Here is a 16,501-nt window from a genome sequence, read left to right as displayed (position 1 = left end):
TCGAACCTGCCTCGGACCCGTGTAAAAAGGCTGAAGTTCGGGGGGGTTCGGTTTCCGAGAAACCGAACCCGCTCATCACTAATATATAGTGCAGCATTTTGGTGACCACCAGTATATAGTTGTACAGTACAGTAGGCCATTGCTGTATCTTGCAGCTCCGTGTCTCTTCAAGTATCCATATCTGTGCTGCATTGTTGTGAGCAGTATATAGTACAGGTTGAGTATCCCATATCCACATATTCCGAAATACGGAATATTCCGAAATACGGACTTTTTTGAGTGAGAGTGATATAGTGAAACCTTTGTTTTTTGATGATTAAATGTACACAAACTTTGTTTAATACACAAAGTTATTACAAATATTGTATTAAATGACCTTCAGGCTGTGTGTATAAGGTGTATATGAAACATAAATGTATTCTGTGCTTAGATTTAGCTCCCATCGCCATGATATCTCATTATGGTATGCAATTATTCCAAAATACGGAAAAATCCGATATCCAAAATACCTCTGGTCCCAAGCATTTTGGATAAGGGATACTCAACCTGTAGTATAGTGCAGCATTTTGGTGACCAGTATACTATAGTACAATAGTCCAGTGTTGTTCTCGCTGCTCAGTGTCAGTTCTCCGTAGTATCATCAGTGCTCAGTAAAATCAGTGCAGTGATTGATCAGTATAATCAGTTCTCAGTGTAATCAGTGCTCAGTATAATCAGTTCTCAGTGTAATCAGTGCTCAGTATAATCAGTTCTCAGTATAATCAGTGTGCTGTTAGACGTGCGTCCGTTTTCCGCCATTAGTGCATTGAGATTTAGACAATTGATTAAGTTATTGTGTCCCTGGTACAAAATCCCATCTAGATTCCACTTCACTAGGCAGGCGATAGCGAGATTTTACCAATTAATATCAGTGATTTATAATTAATTATTAATTACAGTGATCTTGCCAAATGATTCCAGTGATTTTGTCATTTTCTTCCAGTGATTTGGACCAATAATACCATTGATTAGAACGAATAATTCCTGTGATTTTGTAATTTTCTTCCAGTGATTTCGACCAATAATACCATTGATTAGAACGAATAATTCCTGTGATTTTGTCATTTTCTTCCAGTGATTTCGACCAATAATACCATTGATTAGAACGAATAATTCCTGTGATATTGAGGTGTTTGTATCGCTTAGCTTAGCCGTCCAGCGACCACAGTGCGCCTCTTTTTCTCTTTTCTTTGCATCATGTGCTGTTAGGGGACTATTTTTTTAAGTGCCATCCTGTCTGACACCGCAGTGCCACTCCTAGATGGGCCAGGTGTTTGTGCCGCCCTCTTGGGTTGCTTAGCTTAGTCATCTAGCGACCTCGGTGCAAATTTTAGGACTAAAAATAATATTGTGAGGTGTGAGGTGTTCAGAATAAACTGAAAATGAGTGGAAATTATGGTTATTGAGGTTAATAATACTATAGGATCAAAATTACCCCCAAATTCTATGATTTAAGCTGTTTTTTAGTTTTTTTGGGGGGAAAAACACCCAAATCCAAAACACACCCGAATCCGACCAAAATTTTTAAAGGGAGCTTTTGCCAAAATGCGTCCAAATCCAAAACACGGCCGCAGAACCGAATCCAAAACCAAAACACAAAACCGAAAAATTTCCGGTGCACATCTCTGTTATATAGTAGTATAGTACAGTAGGCCATTGCTGATTCTTGCTGCTCTGTGTCACTTCTAGTATCCTGATCAGTGCTGCATTGTTGTGACCAGTATATAGTAGTACAGTGCAGCATTGTGGTGACCACCAGTATATAGTAGTACAGTACAGTAGACCATTGCTGTATCTTGCAGCTCTGTCACTTCTAGTATCCATATCTGTGCTGCATTGTTGTGACCAGTATATAGTAGTACAGTGCAGCATTGTGGTGACCACCAGTTTATAGTAGTACAGTACAGTAGGCCATTGCTGTATCTTGCAGCTCTGTGTCACTTCTAGTATCCATATCTGTGCTGCATTGTTGTGACCAGTATATTTTAGTACAGTGCAGCATTGTGGTGACCATCAGTATATAGTAGTACAGTACAGTAGGCCATTGCTGTTTCTTGCTGCTCTGTGTCACTTCTAGTATCCTGATCAGTGCTGCATTGTTGTGACCAGTATATAGTAGTACAGTGCAGCATTGTGGTGGCCACCATTATACAGTAGTACAGTACAGTAGGTCATTGCTGTATCTTGCAGCTCTGTGTCACTTCTAGTATCCTGATCAGTGCTGCATTTTTGTGACCAGTATATAGTAGTACAGTGCAGCATTGTGGTGACCACCAGTACATAGTAGTACAGTACAGTACAGTAGGCCATTGCTGTATCTTGCAGCTCTGTGTCACTTCTAGTATCCATATCTGTGCTGCATTGTTGTGACCAGTATATAGTAGTATTGTGCAGCATTGTGGTGACCACCAGTATATAGTAGTACAGTAGGTGATTGCTGTATCTTGCAGCTCTGTGTCACTTCTAGTATCCTGATCAGTGCTGCATTGTTGTGACCAGTATTTAGTAGTACAGTGCAGTATTGTGGTGACCACCAGTATATAGTAGTACAGTACAGTAGGCCATTGCTATTGATATATTACTGGCATATAACTCCACACATTAAAAAATGGACAACAAAAATGTGGAGGGTAAAATAGTGAAAGATCAAGATCCACTTCCACCTAGTGCTGAAGCTGCTGCCACTAGTCATGGCAGAGACAATTCAATGCCATCAACGTCGTCTGCCAAGGCCGATGCCCAATGTCATAGTAGAGGGCATGTAAAATCCAAAAAAACAAAAGTTCAGTATAATGACCCAAAAATCTAAATGAAAAGCGTCTGAGGAGAAGCGTAAACTTGCAATATGCCATTTACAACACAGAGTGGCAAGGAACGGCTGAGGTCCTGGCCTATGGTCATGGCTAGTGGTTCAGCTTCACATGAAGATGGAAGCACTCATCCTCCCGCTAGAAAAATGAAAAGAGTTAAGCTGGCAAAAGCACAGCAAAGAACTGTGCGTTCTAAATCACAAATCCCCAAGGAGAGTCCAATTGTGTCGGTTGCGATGCCTGACCTTCCCAACACTGGACAGGAAGAGCTTGCACCTTCCACCATTTGTACGCCCCCTGCAAGTGTTGAAAGGAGCACCCGCAGTCCAGTTCCTGATAGTGAAATTGAAGATGTCACTGTTGATGTACACCAGGATGAGGGTATGGGTGTTGCTGGCGCTGGGGAGGAAATTGACAAGGAGGAATCTGATGGAGAGGTGGTTTGTTTAAGTCAGGCACCCGGGGAGACACCTGTTGTCTGTGGGATGAATAAGGCCATTGACATGCCTGGTCAAAATATCAAAAAAATCACCTCTTCGGTGTGGAATTATTTCACCAGAAATGCGCACAACTGGTGTCAAGTCCTGTGTTGCCTTTGTCAAGCTGTAATAAGTAGGGTTAAGAACGTTAACGACCTAGGAACATCCTCCCTTATACGTCACCTGGACCGCATTCATCAGAAGTCATTTCACAAGTTCAAAAACTTTGGGTGACAGCGAAAGCAGTCCACTGACAACTAAATCCCTTCTTCCTCTTGTACCCAAGCTCCTGCAAACCACCCCATCAACTCCCTCAGTGTCAATTTCCTCCTTAGACAGGAACGCCAATAGTCCTGCAGGCCATGTCACTGGCAAGTCTGACGAGTCCTCTCCTGACTTTGGATTCCTCCGATGGATCCTTGAGTGGAACGCCTACTGCTGCTGGAGCTGCTGTTGTTGCTGCTGGGAGTCAATCGTCATCCCAGAGGGGAAATCGGAAGACCACTTGTACTACTTTCAGTAAGCAATTGACTGTCCAACAGTCCTTTGCGAGGAAGATGAAATATCACAGCAGTCATCCTGTTGCAAAGCGGATAACTCAGGCCTTGGCAGCTGTGTTGGTGTTAGATGTGCGTCCGGTATCCGTCGTTAGTTCACAGGGACTTAGAGAATTGATTGAGGTAGTGTGTCCCCGGTACCAAATGCCATCTAGGTTCCACTTCTCTAGGCAGGCGATACCGAGAATGTACACAGACGTCAGAAAAAGAGTCACCAGTGTCCTAAAAAATGCAGTTGGACCCAATGTCCACTTAACCACGGATATGTGGACAAGTGGAGCAGAGCAGACTAAGGACTATATGACTGTGATGGCCCACTGGGTAGATGTATTGCCTCCCGCAGCAACAACAGCAGCAGCGGTACCAGTAGCAGCATCTCGCAAACGCCAACTCGTTCCTAGGCAGGCTACGCTTTGTATCACCGCTTTCCATAAGAGGCACACAGCTGACAACGTCTTACGGAAACTGAGGAACATCATCGCAGATTGGCTTACCCCCAATTGGACTCTCCTGGGGATTTGTGACATCTGACAACGCCACCAATATTGTGCGTGCATTACATGTGGGCAAATTTGGTGGTGCAGATTTTTTTTTTAAATGACAGGGGCATGCAAGAGATGCTGTCGGTGGCCCGAAGAATTGCGGGCCACTTTCGGCATTCAGCCACCGCGTGCCGAAGACTGGAGCACCAGCAAACACTCCTGAACCTGCCCCGCCATCAGCTGAAGCAAGAGGTGGTAACGAGGTGGAATTCAACCCTCTATATGCTTCAGAGGATGGAGGAGCAGCAAAAGGCCATTCAGGCCTATACATCTGCCTATGATATAGGCAAAAGAGGGGGAATGCATCTGACTTAAGCGCAGTGGAGAATTATTTCAACGTTGTGCAAGGTTCTCCAACCCTTTGAACTTGCCACACGTGAAGTCAGTACAGACACTGCCAGCCTGAGTCAGGTCATTCCACTCATCAGGCATTTGCAGAAGCAGCTGGAGAGATTGAAGGAGGAGCTAAAACGGAGCGATTCCGCTAGGCATGTGGGGCTTGTGGATGGAGCCCTTCATTCACTTAACCAGGATTCACGGGTGGTCAATCTGTTGAAATCAGAGCACTACATTTTGGCCACCATGCTCAATCCTAGGTTTAAAGCCTACGTTGTATCTCTCTTTCCGGCAGACACAAGTCTGCAGATGTTCAAAGACCTGCTGGTGAGACACTTGTCAAGTCAAGCGGAACGTGACCCGCCAACAGCTCTTCCTTCATTTTCTATTGCCACTGGAGCTGCCAGGAAAAGGATCAGATTTCCCAAACCACCCGCTGGCGGTGATGCAGGGCAGTCAGGAGCGAAAACTGACATCTGGACCCGGACTGAAGGACCTGCCAACAATTACTGACATGTCATCTTCTGTCACTGCATATGATTCTGTCACCATTGAAAGAATGGTGGAGGATTATATGAGTGACAGCATCCAAATAGGCATGTCAGACAGTCCGTACGTATACTGGCAGGAAAAAGAGGCAATTTGGAGGCCCTTGCACAAACTGGCTTTATTTTACCTAAGTTGCCCCCCCCCCCCCCCTCCAGTGTGTACTCCGAAAGAGTGTTTAGTGCAGCCGGTCACCTTGTCAGCGATCGGCGTACGAGGTTACTTCCACAAAATGTGGAGAAGATGATTTTCATCAAAATGAATTATTATAATCAATTCCTCCGTGGAGACATTTACCAGCAATTGCCTCCAGAAAGTACACAGGGACCTGTGATGGTGGATTCCAGTGGGGACGAATTAATACTCTGTGAGGAGGGGGATGTACACAATGAAAGGGGTGAGGAATTGGAGGATGATGATGAGGTCGACATCTTGCCTCTGTAGAGCCAGGTTGAGCAAGGAGAGATTGATTGCTTCTTTTTTTGGTGGTGGCCCAAACCAACCAGTCATTTCAGCCACAGTCGTGTGGCAGACCCTGTCGCTGAAATTATGGGTTTGTTAAAGTGTGCATGTCCTGTTTATACAACATAAGGATGGGTGGGAGGGCCCAAGGACAATTCCATCTTGCACCTCTTTTTTTTTATTATTTATCTTTGCATCATGTGATGTTTGGGGCCAATTTTTTTAAGTGCCATCCTGTCTGACACTGCAGTGACACTCCTAGATGGGCCAGGTGTTTGTGCCACCCACTTGGGTCGCTTAGCTTAGTCATCCAGCGACCTCAGTGCAAATTTTAGGACTAAAAATAATATTGGGGGTAATTCCAAGTTGATCGCAGCAGGAATTTTTTTAGCAGTTGGGCAAAACCATGTGCAATTCAGGGGGTAGCAGATATAACATTTGCATAGAGAGTTAGATTTGGGTGGGTTATTTTGTTTCTGTGCAGGGTAAATACTGGCTGCTTTATTTTTACACTGCAAATTAGATTGCAGATTGAACTCACCACACCCAAATCTATCTCTCTCTGCACATGTTATATCTGCCACCCCTGCAGTGCACATGGTTTTGCCCAACTGCTAACAAAATTCCTGCTGGGATCAACTTGGAATTACTCCCATTGTGTGGTGTGAGGTGTTCAGAATAGACTGGAAATGAGTGGAAATTACGGTTATTGAGGTTAATAATACTATAGGATCAAAATTACCCCCAAATTGTATGATTCAAGCTGTTTTTGAGGGGTTTTTGAAAAAAAAAAAACACCCGAATCCAAAACACTCCCGAATCCGACAAAAAATTTTAAGGGAGGTTTTGCCAAAACGCGTCCGAATCCAAAACCAAAACACAAAACACGAAAAATTTCCGGTGCACATCTATATATATATTATATACTAGGTGATTCATCGCACCCTACGGGCGCTCTTCACACCGTCGTAAGGGGCTATGCCCCCTTAACCCTTGCACGCCTTGTGGCATTCAATATTTGTATTATATGGAGTATTACCTCCAATCATAATTGTGTGAGTGGTTAAATATTGCACGTACAAAGGGCATGCGATGGTTAAGGGGTCGTATCTCCTTGCTACGGCCTGAACAGTGCACGCAGGGCCTGATGAATTACCTAGTAGGCGCCGATGGGGGAGGGGCTCCAGAGGTACCGCAAGTGGGGGAGGGGCGGTTGTGGGGTCCTGCGGGTGGGGCTGGTGCGGTGGTGTCATGCGTGAGGGAGGGGCGGGTGCGTGGGTGGCGCAGGTGGGGTCCACAGCCACCGCAGGTGGGGGAGGAGCAGTTACGGGGGTGTCGCGGGTTGGGGAGGGGTGGTTACAGGGGTGCGTGGGTGGGGAAGGGTGGGGTGCGGAGGTATTGCAGGTGGGAGAAGGGGTCCGGAGCCACCGCGGGTGGGGGAGGGGCGGGTTCGGTGGTGCCGTGGATGGGGGAGGTAGTGTATGTGCTGTGGCTTTGGGGTTGAGGAATGTCAGAGGGGACTGGAAGGTTGTGCATGGGGGAGTAGTGTGTGCAAGGGCTAGGGGGATGGTAGAGGGTGGTGAAAGGTGCCATGAGTGTGTGTGGTCCACATGGGGTGGGTAGGTGAATGGTGGAGGCTATTGGGGGGGGGGGGTTGTTTGGAGGGTGGGGGGAGTGGGATATGCGGATGGGGAAGAGTGTTATGAGGCACAGGGGGTGGTGGAGGGGTTGTGTATATGTTGAAGGAGGGTGCAAGGTATGGGGATAGCTTGGAAGGGTAACAGGCTTGTGAGGATGTGGCGGGTGTAGCACTGGTGGGTGTGTTGTTGTTGGTGTAAAAATAAAATTTTGTGTGTTTTGGATTTGAAAGGTGGCGGGTGCAGTGAGGTGTGTCTGTATGCTGCTCACTTTTTGTAATGTAGGTAGGGCCTGCTAGCGGGTACGGATAGTGTAGAACGTGGTTAATGTGGTGGATGGGTGGTTGCAAAAGGGGACTGTAGATGGGGGTGTGGTTTCCGAGTTGCTGTTGCAAATGGGGTATGTACATGCTGTGAGTGGTGGATGGCTGGCTGTGGGGGGGATGGGGGATGGAAATGCTGGAGGGGGTAGGGATGTGCTCTGTGTGATGAAGGAACGGGTGGTGGAGAGGTGGGTTCTGAGAGGGTGAAGCGTATGTCAGAGGGGGTTCCAAGGTGGTAGTGGCGGTGGTAAGTTAGGTGGTGTAGGTTTAGGGGTGGTGGTTGTATGTGATAGGTTGTGGGGGGTTAGTGTAGGAATGTGGAGGCTGGTGAAGGTATTGTGGTTGGTGGAGAGGTAGTTGTGAGGGGTAAGTGGTTTGGGGTGGTTGTCCCTGTGCTGCTGTGGGTGGTGTATGATCAGGTGTGGGCAAGATTGTGGGTGGGGGGTGGTGACTGTATATGCTGCGGCCTAGGGTGATGGATAGGGGAGGGGACAGGAGGTGTTGTGCTTGGGGGAGTTGTGGGTGTGGTGGGCCGGGGCATGGTGGCTGGTGATGGAAAGTGCCATGGGTGATGGAGGGCCACATGGAGTGGCTGTGGGGATGGGGAAGGGTATTGGGGGATGTGGCATGTACAGGGGAGGCTGGGGGAGTGGGGTTGGTGGATTGGGAAGGTTGTGTTCAGGTGGAGGGGGTGGTGGAGGAGTGGGGTATTGTGTAAGGTGGGTGGCAGGTATGGGGCTAGTTTATTTGGGGAATATCCTTGGGAGTACCGGTGTGTGTTGCATAGGTGGGTGCATTGTGGGTGGGGGTTAGCAAATTGACCTGTGTGTGGTTTGGATTAGAAAGGGAGAGGATGGAGTGAGGTGCAGTTTCAGAGGGAATGCAGGGTATGCTAGAGGGGGTTCATACGTGGTGCTGGGGTGGAGTGGCAGTTTGTTTACGGTCGGGTGCGGAGGTTTGTATGTGATTGGTTATGGGGGGTTTAGTGCTGGATTGTGGTGGGTGGTGAAGGTACTGTGGTTGTTGGAGTAGTGTTTGGGAGGGGTACGTAGATTAGGGTGGGGTCCCCGAGATGCTGTGGCTGCTGGATGACGGGGCTTGGCCAAGAGGTGTGGGTGCCAGGGGGATGAGGAAGGTTGCGTGAGGGTGGCATGGGTGGGGGAGGTCCACATGTGCTGGGCGGGTGGATGTGCGAGAGCATTGGGGGGTGTAGTGTGTACTGGGAAGGGGGGGTAGGCAGATGGGGAAGGGTGTGTTAAGGTGCAGGGGGTGATGGAGGGGTTGTGTATTTATGGAAGGTGGGTGTTAGGTATAGTTGGGCGATGTCCTTGTGGGGTGCGGTGGGTGGTGTACAGGCGAAGTTGTGGTGAGTGGGCTTTGATGTTTGCTTGGAGTTGTGGTTGTGGGAGGGTGGTGTTTGTTGCTGTGGTGTATGGGTTAGGTGTGCATGAGGTGTAGTGGTTATGTGGGGGTATTTTATGGATGGAGAAGGGGTTTTCCGTTTACTGGGGGAGGGTGCCTGCATGTTGTAATTGGCAGGGGTATTCCTGTGTGTGAAGGAGAAGAGGTTACTGTGGTGGGGTGAGTGGTGGTGGCTCAGGTGTGATGGTGTGCCTCATGTGGAAGGTGCGCTGTACAGCTTTGTGGCAGCAGCATATGCGGCTATGGGTGTGCACTCCCTTACCGCTGGCGAGAGAGAATGATTTGGCTGCAGAGGGAGGGAGCGCCGGGTGCTACAGGAATGCTTCGGGTGTAATGGTCCGTCCTGTGGCAGGTCTGCAGAGCTTGGTCTGTCCCTTGTGAGCGGCGGCATGCCTCCACACTGTGTTCCTGGGCCGGCGGGCTGGCGGTGAGCCGCAGGAAATATGCGGCTACGGGTGTGCGCTCCCTGACTGCTGCAGAGGGAGGAAGCGCCGGGTGTATTGTTCCGTCCCATCTGCAGCGCTTGGTCTGTCCTCCACACTGTGTTCCTGGGGCGGCGGGCTGGCGGTGAGCCGCAGGCAATGGGCATTAGTCAGTGTGTGATCCGTGTGGCGGGCCACTGAACATAATCCCTGCTGCCTCCCTGGCACCTTTCCCCCCCAGTGGCTGTATGCATCAAGCGGTGGCATGGGGGGAGCATAAGGGAGGTGGTCCGGCGTGGGGTGTAAGGGGGTACGCATGGTGTGTACCCGGCAGAGGTGTGGGTTCCATCCACCTGCTGCTTCCATGTATCCTTAGCATACCCTGTCTGTATACCTGTCTCTGCTGTTGCCATAGCCCATGGAGATACATCCGCCCAGCGTTTTGACTCCGCCCAGCATTACGGCCAGGCACAGAGTCACAGATCTGGGCTATTATATAGGAGATACACCCACATATTGCATTATATACACACACATATTATATTACACAACACACACACATATAGTATTATACACACACATATAGTATTATACACACACATATTGCATTATATACACACATTATATTACACAACACACACACATATAGTATTACACACACACACACACACACACACACACACACACACACACACACACACACACATAGTATTATATACACACACACATATAGTATTATACACACACATTGCATTATATACACACACAGGCCCGGCGCCACCCGCTCAGCGAAGGGATGCAGTGCAGGGAGGCGCTGGGATGGAGAGGCGCTTTCCCTGCTCTGCATTCCTTCCCTGCTGCGCCGTCCTGTCCCCCCTGCTGCTGCTGCCAGTGCTGTGTCTGTCACTGTATGATAGGCACTGGCAGCGGCGCCTGCAGCATGAAAGCTTCCTCCCTCTCCTCCCCTCACCAGTGTGACAGGACAGCGCTGCGTATGGGACAGAAGGGGGCGGAGCTACACGGGATGGAAGGGGGCGGGGCTAACGGGTCAGGAGGTGGCGGGGCTACACGGACCAGGCTGCTGTAGTGTACAGAGGGAGACTGGCTTAGGTAAGTGAAGGGTGAGAGAGAAGTGTGTGTGTGTGTGTATGTGTGTGTGTGTATGTGTGTATATATGTGTGTACATATGTGTGAATTGTGTGTGCGTGTGTGTGTGAGGTATGTCTGTGTGCGTGCGCTTTATGGACGCTACTACTGGGGGGTGGCATTACGTATAACGACACTACTACTGGGGGGGGGGGGGCATTACTTATAAGGACGCTACTACTGGGGGGGCATTACTTATAAGGATGCTACTACTGGGGGGGCGCATTACATGTAACGACGCTACTACTGGGGGGGTCATTACGTGTAAGGACGCTACTACTACAGGGGGGCATTACGTGTAACGACGCTACTACTGGGGGGGTCATTACGTGTAAGGACACTACTACTACAGGGGGGACATTACATATAAGGACGCTACTACTACAGGGGGGCATTACGTGTAACTACGCTACTACAGGGGGGACATTACATATAAGGACGCTACTACTACAGGGGGGACATTACATATAAGGACGCTACTACTACACGGGGGCATTACGTGTAACTACGCTACTACTGGGGTGGTCATTACGTATAAGGACGATACTACTACTGGGGGGGCATTATGCATAAGGATGCTACTACTACGGGTGGGGCATTACGTATAAGATGAATAAGATTGTGCTACATTGTGGAGTAATTTTTAATGGGGGTACTTTTGTGTGGCTATGCCCCTTACTTGTGAGACCACACCCCTTTCCCCGGCGCGCGCCAAAGGAATATGGGAGGGCGCAAATTTATAGTTTGCAGGGGGGCGCCGAACACCCTAGCACCGGCCCTGTACACACATATATTACACAACACACACACATATAGTATTATACACACACACAGTGCCGTTTCTTGCGGCGGGCGAGCCGTGCAACCGCACGGGGCACCCGCAGCGGCACTTGCTGAGCACTTTCAAACCCCCCTCCCCTCTCCTCCCGAGTGCCCAGCTCGGGGGGTGGGATTTCGCGGAATGACGCGTTTGCGTCGTGACGTCACGACGCATTCGCGTCATTCCGTGAAACCCCACCCCCCGAGCTGGGCACTCGGGAGGAGGGAGAAGGGGGAGCCAAGACGGCCAGCGCTGCGCAGACGAGGGAGAGGCGGCTGAAGAGCGGGAAGAACCGCTTCAAATGTAAGTCAGCCCCTCTCCCTCTCTCTCTCTCCCTCCCTCCCCCCCACCACCACCTGCCGTACTGTGTAAAATGGGGACACTTGTCTGCCGGAATGTGTAAAATAGGGACACTTGGCTGCCGGAATGTGTAAAATGGGGACACTTGGCTGCCGGAATGTGTAAAATGGGGACACTTGCCTGCCGGAATGTGTAAAATAGGGACACTTGGCTGCCGGAATGTGTAAAATGGGGACACTTGCCTGCCGTAATGTGTAAAATGGGGACACGTGCCTGCCGCAATGTGTAAAATGGGGACACTTTCCTGCCGCAATGTGTAAAATGGGGACACGTGCCTGCCGTACTGTGTAAAATGGGGGCACGTGCCTGCCGCAATGTGTAAAATGGGGACACTTTCCTGCCGCAATGTGTAAAATGGGGACACTTTCCTGCCGCAATGTGTAAAATGTGAACACTTTCCTGCCGTACTGTGTAAAATGGGGGCATGTGCCTGCCGCAATGTGTAAAATGGGGACACTTTCCTGCCGCAATGTGTAAAATGTATACACTTGCCTGCCGTACTGTGTAAAATGGAGGCACGTGCCTGCCACAATGTGTAAAATGGGGACATTTTCCTGCCGCAATGTGTAAAATGGGGGCACGTGCCTGCCGCAATGTGTAAAATGGGGACACTTGCCTGCCGTGCTGTGTAAAATGGGGTCGCGTGCCTGCTGTAGTGTGTAAAATGAGGACTTTCTTTTTTTTCATCCTGTGGTGGCCGTGATGATGAGATCAGATGAGGCCACACCCATCTTAACAAAGCCACGCCCATTTTAATGAGGACACGCCCCCTTGGGGGGTTTCTTATGTGAATGAAGGGGGGGCGCATTTTTAAATCTTGCACTGGGAGCCAAATTGGCTAGAAGCGGCCCTGCACACACACATAGTACAGGTTGAGTATCCCTTATCCAAAATGCTTGGGACCAGAGGTATTTTGGATATGGGATTTTTCCGTATTTTGGAATAATTGCATACCATAATGAGATATCATGGCAATGGGACCTAAATCTAAGCACAGAATTCATTTATGTTTCATATACACCTTATACACACAGCCTGAAGGTCATTTAATACAATATTTTTAATAACTTTGTGTATTAAACAAAGTTTGTGTACATTGAGCCATCAAAAAACAAAGGTTTCACTATCTCAGTCTCACTCAAAAAAGCAGTATTTCGGAATATTCCGTATTTCGGAATATTTGGATATGGGATACTCAACCTGTATTATACACACACATAGTATTATACACACACATAGAGTATTACACACACATATAGAGTATTATACACACACATATAGGGGGTAATTCCCTTTCCCAGTCACAGCTACCCCTCCCCTACCCCCCACCCCTTCTCTAGTTCTAGGGTCACGTGAGGACAACTTGGCCTGGAGCACTCAGGTGGAGGCGACATTCCCGGATCACGTGTACAGGGCGTGTTCTCAGGGCAGACACATGCAGTCTGAGATCTTTGAGCAAACAGAATCACAATGGGGGTAATTCTGAGTTGATTGCAGCAGCAAGTTTGTTAGCAATTGGGCAAAACCATGTGCACTGCAGTGGAGGCAGATATAACATGTGCAGAGAGAGTTAGATTTGGGTGGGGTGTGTTCAATCTGCAATCTAAATTGCAGTGTAAAAATAAAGCAGCCAGTGTTCACCCTGCACAGAAACAAAATAACCCACCCAAATCTAACTCTCTGTTATATCTGCCTCCCCTGCAGTGCACATGGGGGGTAATTCCAAGTTGATCGCAGTAGGATTTTTGTTAGCAATTGGGCAAAACCATGTGCACTGCAGGGGAGGCAGATATAACATGTGCAGAGAGAGTTAGATTTGGGTGGGGTGTGTTCAATCTGCAATCTAATGCTGCTTTCACATCGCAAATGCCGGATCCTACCCGGTAAGAGAAACGTGTACTTACCGGGTGGGATCCGGCATTTGCGCTCCGTTGCTGGCTTTCCGACCCGGCAATATACCGGGTCGGTTGCCATAGCAGCGGAGGGCGCAGCAGCAGCAGGGGCGGGGGTGGAGGCGGCGCCGGGAGATGAGCTCATCTCCTGCGCCGCCTCTGCCTATGCTGTGAATGGGAGCCGTGTCGCATCGGAACGGCTCCCATTCACACTGCACCTGACCCGGTAATCAACCCGGTAATAACCCTTCTTTTTTACCGGGTTGAATTACCGGGTCAGGCGACCCGCTAATTCACCAAAGGACCTTTCACATCGCACACGGACCCGTTTCGACACGGCAATATGCCGTGTCGATACCGGGTTTTTAGTGCGATGTGACAGGGGTATAATTTGCAGTGTAAAAATAAAGCAGCCAGTATTTACCCTGCACAGAAATAAAATAACCCACCCAAATCTAACTCTCTCTGCACATGTTATATCTGCCTCCCCTGCAGTGCACATGGTTTTGCCCAATTGCTATCAAAAATCCTGCTGCAATCAACTTGGAATTACCCCCATGGTTTTGCCCAACTGCTAACAAAATTCCTGCTGCGATCAACTCAGAATTACCCCCATAGAGTATTATACACACACACATATATAGTATTATACACACATATATAGTATTAAACACACACATAGAGTATTACCAGTAGCGGATCTTGCCACGGGCAAGCAGGACTTTTGCCCGGGGCGCCGCCTTCCGGAGAGCGCCGTCGCTGTCCGGAGGGCGCCGCACCATGGCAAGATGCCCCCTGCTGGTCCTCCGCTGCGAAGGGAACCAGACGCTACGCGTCTAGTTTCCCTTCATGGAGAGGAGCTTTGCTGTGCGGTGCGCGATTATGTCATTGCGCACCGCACTGCATTGTGGCACAGACGCTAGGGGTCATAATTGACCTCTAGTGTCTATGCTGTGCTATGGGAGAGATGTCATGACTGACCTCTCTCCCATAGATCCGAGGAGAGGAGAGGAGAAGAGCGGCGCCGGCGGAGGTCTGCAGCGGTCTTGACTCAGGAGCGGGGATCGTAAGCATAAATTTTTTTTTCTTCTTTCAGCGGCGCTTCAAGGGGGGAAAAATGGGGGCGTAACTGGGGCGTAATTTTGTGTTTTTTCTTCAAAGTGTCATCTCGGGAATTTACTAAACTCAAATCTCGGCAGTGATGAAGGCATTCGGATTTTTTTGAAGGCAGAGAAAAAAAAATATGAATGAATACTCCATCGGTCAAACTTGCCTGTTATTTTATACAACTCTGTAATTTACTAAAAATTCGTATTCACAATCACTGCCGGCAATAGCCAAACACTGCCGTGAAAAAGTACAAATCGTAAAAAAAGCAGTTTTCAAATAGACCTGCTTTTTCCCCCCGTATTCTGATAGGTTTGCATGGATCAGTGAGATCCGTGCATGTTTATCTGTGGGAAGGGGTGTGAAAGAGTAAAAAATAAAAAAAATGTTTTGCGTGAGGTCCCCCCTCCTAAGCATAACCAGCCTCGGGCTAGGGCTTTCTACAAATAGAAAGAAGAGGACCGATCTACACTCTTGTGGGTGACCCCAATTAACTTGCGGTTAACTGCAGACCGCAAAGTTCCCACCATTGGTTATAATGGAGCGCCGCTGCGCTACATTGTAACCAGTGCGCTCCTCCTTATTGACAGGGCAGGAGCGCACAGCCAATCCGGAGAGTGCCATGATGTGGCGTTCCCTGATTGGCTGGCAGGACCCTCTTTGACAGGAGTCACGGGGGGTCCCGCCAGTCGGGGAAAGGGGTTCCATGTGTAAACATGGGACCCCTTTCAGTTCGTGGTTCGGGTGTTTCGTTTTTTTTATTTTAATAAGTACGTGGATTACAACTAGAAAGAAGAGGACCGGTCTACACAGGATTGTTTGTAAGTATATATTTTATTTACAGGTACCACATGGATTCTACTGGAGAAGAGGACCGAGGGGCTCCGTGTTAACATAAGTAAGTATGCATGTATGTATGTAAGTAAGTGTGCATGTATGTACATTAAAGTTGTACTTTCACGGTGTCTGTGTTTTGTTTTTATTTGGGTATTTTTTTGTAGTAGAACTACAGGTACCAGCGGGCCCGTTCTCCCCCGCATGTTGGGACTTGTAGTTCTGCTACAAAAAACAATATTATTTTTTTACACAAAAGGCTATCAGCCTCCCATCCACTGCCCACGGATGGGGGAGACAGCCTCGGGCTTCACCCCGGTCCTTGGGTAGCTGGAGGGGGGCCCTTGATTTAAGGGGTCCCCACTCTTCCAGGGTACCTCGGCCAGGGGTGACTAGTTGGGGATTTAATGCCAGGGCCGCAGGGACCAATATAAAAGTGTCCCCTGGCTGTGGCATTATCTCTCTGACTAGTGGAGCCCGGTGCTGGTGTTAAAAATACGGGGGACCCCTACGTTTTTTGTGCCCCGTATTTTTTGCACCAGGACCAGGCGCAGAGCCCGGTGCTGGTTGTTTAAATATGGGGGAACCCCAGTCATTTTTCCCCCTGTATTTTTATATCCAGGACCGGCTCAAAGAGCCCGAGGCTGGTTATGCTTAGGAGGGGGGACCCCACGCAATTTTTTTTATAGGATTTTTAACTCTTTCTTCACTTCTCATAATATACACAATGAAGCCCTGCACGGATCTCACAGATCTGTCCGGGATTC

At 48.9% G+C, this 16,501-nt stretch overlaps 1 protein-coding gene across 1 annotated transcript in view; it reads left to right on the top strand.

Annotated features, from left to right (window-relative positions):
• Positions 1-10,613: 10,613 nt before the first annotated feature.
• GOT2 (glutamic-oxaloacetic transaminase 2) overlaps positions 10,614-16,501 on the top strand; it is a 29,071-nt gene continuing 23,183 nt past the window's right edge. Inside the window, exon 1 of the mRNA XM_063945853.1 lies at positions 10,614-10,685. The gene's annotated coding sequence lies outside the window, so the exon portion shown is untranslated. The remainder of the gene's footprint in view (positions 10,686-16,501) is intronic.

Source organism: Pseudophryne corroboree, chromosome 11 (genome assembly GCF_028390025.1).
Source record: "Pseudophryne corroboree isolate aPseCor3 chromosome 11, aPseCor3.hap2, whole genome shotgun sequence".
Taxonomy (NCBI): Eukaryota; Metazoa; Chordata; class Amphibia; order Anura; family Myobatrachidae; genus Pseudophryne; species Pseudophryne corroboree.
Note: the sequence above shows the minus strand (reverse complement) of the source record. Positions and strands in the feature narration are given on the sequence as shown.